Consider the following 5,711-nt stretch of genomic DNA (forward strand, 5'->3'; position numbering starts at 1 on the left):
GTCTCCGATGGTGTTTGTTGAGTTGGCATAGATCGAGATTAGGATTTGTCACTCCGTGTATCGGAGAGGTATCTCTGGGCCCTCTCGGTAATGCACATCACTATGAGCCTTGCAAGCAATGTGACTAATGAGTTAGTCACGGGATGATGCATATGAAATGAGTAAAGAGACTTGCCGGTAACGAGATTGAACTAGGTATGATGATACTCATGATCGAATCTCGGGCAAGTAACATACTAATGACAAAGGGAACAACGTATGTTGTTGTGCGGTTTGACCGATAAAGATCTTCGTAGAATATGTAGGAACCAATATGAGCATCCAGGTTCCGCTATTGGTTATTGACCGAAGATGTGTCTCGGTCATGTCTACATAGTTCTTGAACCCGTAGGATCTGCACTCTTAATGTTCGACGACGATATGTATTATGAGTTATGTGATTTGATGTACCGAAAGTTGTTCGGAGTCCCGGATGAGATCATGGACATGGCGAGGAGTCTCGAAATGGTCGATACATAAAGATTGATATATTGGAAGGTTTTATTCGGACACCGGAATGGTTCTGAAGTGTATCGGGTATTTTCTGGAGTACCGGGAGGTTACCGGAACCCCCGGGGGGATTAATGGGCCACAATGGGCCTTAGTGGAGAAGAGAGAGGGCCGGCCAGAGGTGGCACGCCCCCCCCCCTTGCCTAGTCCGAATTGGACAAGGAGAGGGGGGCGCTCCCCCTCCTTCCTTGTCTTCTCTCCTCTTTCCCTTCTTCTCCTTCTTGGACTAGGAAAGGGGGAAACCTACTCCTACTAGGAGTAGGATTCCTCCTCCCTTGGCGCGCCCCTTGTGGCCGGCCGGCCTCCTCCTCCCCTCCTTTATATATGGGGGAGGGGGGCACCCCATAGACACACAAGTTGATCTTTAGCCGTGTGCGGTGCCCCCCTCCACAGTTTTCCACCTTGGTCATATTGTCGTAGTGCTTAGGCGAAGCCCTGCGTCGGTAAATTCATCATCACTGTCAACACGCCGTCGTGCTGATGCAACTCACCCTCGGCCTCAACTGGATCAAGAGTATGAGGAACGTCACCGAGTTGAACGTGTGCAGATCATGGAGGTGCCGTGCGTTCGGTACTTGGTCGGTTGGATCGTGAAGACATTCGACTACATCAACCGCGTTACTAAACGCTTCCGCTTTCGGTCTACGAGGGTACGTAGACATACTCTCCCCTCTCGTTGCTATGCATCTCCTAGATAGATCTTGCATGATCTTAGGATTTTTTTTGAAATACTGCGTTCCCCAACATATTCTAAGTCTTCAAATGCCACAAGTTCAAGTCTAGAGAGTTTCAAGGAGGTAGAAAAGAATTTAAGTGTTGGATGATTCAAAGAACACTCGCATGACTCTTTGAAGACCGAGCTCCTCTCTTCTTCTCGAACCCCTACTTCCTCTCTTCTCACAACACTAAATATCCTTGTGTGCGAGAGAGAGAGAGATCCTATGTGTTATTGAGAAGTACTTTGATTGAGTATCTTTTGGCGAGTTTTACCAAATGATTTAGTTTGCTTGTTACTCCTGAAGGTTTTGCGTCTCCTAGACGGTTGGAATTCTTTGCTTTCCTGCATATAAAAAGTTCATTGAAAAATGCATGTTGAACTTGCGTCAGGTCATGCGTTGCTTGATATGTTTGTACTGACAGAGGAAAAAAGACGTAGGCGGTTTATGGGAGGAGAAAAAGTTTGTACTTACAGGTTAATCAGGTCTTTGGCATTCATTTCGAGGAAGTAGCTACCAGGGTCATCACTGCCCAGAATGCTCATGATTTGCGCGTGTTCAATGCCTTTGAACTGCAGGTACTTGACATACTCCAAGATTGTTTTGTCAAAGTTTTTGTGGGAGTGCAAGAAGACAAGCATTTCTGCGGTGAGCTGTAGCATGTGGTTGTGTTCCCAGACTATCTCTTTTACGACAAATGTTCCATCCTTTTCCTTCTTCAGCCTCATTTTAGCCCCGCAGTTAGTTCTGGCTGTCGTCTTGTTACACTGTCTATTTGCTTCAGACACCTTTGATTCATAAACTCCATGGCACGTGCAATAAAGGTAGGCTCTGGTCTTAAACTTGGGGCCTTCCCTGACAGCAAAACCAGCGTGCTTCGCATATACGTTGTAGAAGTTCTTAGTTTCTTCGAAAGTTTCAAACCTCATCTCTAGCCTTGGCAGAACATAAGCTTCAATGTCAGGTGGCTGCACACAACAGTGACAAAACAAAAATGTTAGATGGGGTGGTCACAGCACTATGGTATGGACTGTGCTTGTATTTTTTTTTCTATATGGATACTTACATGTGTATAGCTCTGCGCTGCCTCTGGTGTTTGTTGTTCTCCCTTGTTTATGGGCGCCGGTGGTGTCACCCTTGGCACATGCAGCAATGCATCTCTTGGAGGGAGCAACGATGACGAAGATCTCCGTCTCTCGTTGTACGGACGTCTCTCCTCAGATTCATTGTGATGTTGCTCCTGTCTATATGGCTCATATCTTGTACTTTTGAACCTGCTAGAGTGGCCAAAATTTCTGTCTTTTTTCCCTAGTATTCCCATCGCAACTGCTTTTGCAGCACGGATGATTGATGTTGACGGAGCGACTGGTGGAAGCCTTCTTGTCCTTGGCTTTTTGCATGCGCTGGGGAAGGAAAACATTTGTTGTGGGTGATATTGTTGGCCTAGCTGCAACCCAGTAGCGGCAAAGCTTGCATTCCCAGACATTGCTATTTGTTGTATAGAAGGACCTGTCTGTGCTTCTGATGATTGCGGTGTATCTTCAAATCTGCCTGTACTGTTGAAATATCCAGGCGGTATTTCTGGTGTTACCCAACCAGGTGGTGCCCCATATCTGTTTTGCTCATGAAATGCTTGCTGCGTGCGCCGCCTTGCATGCTTCTGCAAACAACATTCAAAAGTTTTTTGATTAATCTGGTTTCGTTTTCAGTCGAACTGATGAACGTTCATGTTCAAACACGGATGTACTGATGTACTGTTTTTTTAGCACTGTTTTGTAAACTGGACATTGAACTCATCTATGACTTCTCCTTTGTTCTTCTGTAACTTATGCAACTACACTAGAAGTACTCCTAGTTTATGTATCATTGAACTTACTGTGTAACTGTGGCACTCTCTCGTCACTATCTACCTGGACTGACGCATATGTGCTATTTTTTTTAACTTGAACTGAAGATAGCATATTAGATGCACTGACAGTAACCTCGACATCCTAATCGTGCATCAATGCATATACATTACAAGTACTGCTAGCTTATGTATCACTGAACTTATTGTGTAGCAATTTTATATTTTTTTGGTAACAGTTTTGTTACTCGTTCGAACTGACGCAATTACATGACTTGTACTCTTAGGAATAACAACATACAACTCTCAGCGGTAGCTGAACCTTGTCACTATACCTGGACTGACGCATATGTGTTATTTTTTTAACTTGAACTGAAGGCAGCATATTAGATGCACTGACAGTAACCTCGACATCCTAATCGTGCATCAAGTGGCACGGGTGTCAATGAACTGATGCTAGCATTTGCAATGTACCATCGGGTTCTTCTTCATAGCAGGACCGACGAACTGATGGAGTGACACAAACGTGGGGAGCAGACATTACCTCCAGTGTACTGTCTTCTTCTTCTACCTCTCGTGGGCGTCTTACTGGCATGTTCTTGCGAGGCGGCACCATTGACGCAGCACCTGCTTGTGGTGGACGTCTGGCGAAGAGGTTCGTAGAGGAAGCACCTTGCGAGGATAACTGCCCCGGAGAAGGAGACCCGGCGACGGAGGGAGGCAGGAGGCGGGGATGACGGCTCCGACGATGGATCCGGCAACTGAGGGAGGCAGGAGGCGGGGATGACGGCTCCGACGATGGATCCGGCGACGGAGGGAGGCAGGAGGTGGGGATGACGGCTCCGACGATGGATCCGGCGATGGAGGGAGGCAGGAGGCGGGGATCACGGCGCCGCGGGCTCCCTTGCTCCGGCTGCCGCAGTCGCTCGCTCGCCCGCGACGGCTGCCTCCGGCGGTAGGAAGCGAGTCGGATTGGGGCTGGGTCGGTCGTGGACGCGTCGCGCCTTATAGGGGGCGAGGGTAACAAAATAATATTCTGTTACCAGTAACAGAATAGTCCAGCCCTATATATATATATATACATAAACACTATTCTAATCACGGGATCAGAATAATAATCTGACCACAACCTGACCTGCCCCGCTAGTAGTACATTGAACTTCCATGTGAACTAGGTTGAACTTCCGCCAACATTGCCCAAATGGGGCTTGCGATATACCGTTGGAAAGCCATGGACACCAATATCATGACCCAACTTAAATTTTTGGCAAAATATAAGCGGTTTAAGAGCAGTTTTGAAAACCATTTTTTCTTCGCACAAAAAACATGAATCGTATTTTCGATCGCATTTCTAAACCGTTTATCGGAATGAGGCATATAATATAGCGTTGGAAAGCTGCTGCAAAACCGCTCCTTCCACATGTTGAAAGTTTTCTCTAATTCCCTATGGTTAAAGAGTAATTTGAAAAAACGTAAAATTTCATAAACCGAACAGCTGAGTTCGTTTTTCGATGTCATTTCTAAACGGCTAATCCAATGGAGGTATATGATACGGCGTCGGAAAGCTTATGAAAATGCGCTACTTTTTCATCTTGAAAGTTTTTTTTCTAATTTTGAATGGTTTAAGAGTAATTTAGAAAATGGTCCAAGTCCTACCGAGTTCATATTTTAGAGTTAATTTTTAACCGTTTGTCCGAATGCAGCAAATGATATGGCGTTGGAAAGCTTGAAGAAATGCGAAACTTTTTGGTATGTATTGTTTCTCCCAATTCTTTACAGTTTTAAGTCAGTTTCGAAAATGGTGAAAAATGTATTTTCGCCGTAATTTCTACAAACTTTATCCGAATGGGGCAAATAATATACCACTAAAAAGCTACGGAAAATGCGAAACTTTTTCAGGTTGATGGTTTTCTCTGATTCCTAGCTGTTTTCAAGTAATTTCGAAAATGGCGGGATCATGCCTTCTACCTTTATCGCGAAACAGATTCTTCGAAAATGCACCGGGTGAAGAACCTAAACTTCTCGGCGCGTGTACCTGAACTTCACTCTGTTTTTCACGTGATTTTTTTGCTCGTAGGTCTCCATCCACTCCTCGTAACTCTCCATCCACTCACCAGAGTTGAGCAAGTGATATACCGGTGGAAAGCTGCTGTAAGCACATAACTTTCCCGTGTTGATCGTTTTTTTATACTCGCGATGGTTTTAACGTTTTTCATCTGAAATTCATTCAGCGTAGTAATTGAACTTCATGCTGTTTTCACGTCGAACTTCTGTGATGTATTTTCGTTTGTAATTTTCTCATCCATTCGTTAGTGTTACACAAATGATACTCCTTTTGTACAAACCCCTCTTACAATATTTTTTTTAACTTTCTTTAACCGTGGAGTTGCACTTATAACAACAAAACTTTTAGTCTTTGCTTTTTTATTATTTTTTAATACAAAATGCACACCGTGTAGTACGTGAACTTCTGACAGTTAACAATTGAACTTCTCTCGGTTATGTGAAAATATCTGAGTTTTTTATAAATTTTATCTAAATTTCTTAATACTTTTTTATAAAATTTTGAAGCGGTCTATTTTTAAAAGTTGAACTTCTTG

This window comes from Triticum urartu, chromosome 2, assembly GCF_003073215.2.
Source record: "Triticum urartu cultivar G1812 chromosome 2, Tu2.1, whole genome shotgun sequence".
NCBI lineage: Eukaryota > Viridiplantae > Streptophyta > Magnoliopsida > Poales > Poaceae > Triticum > Triticum urartu.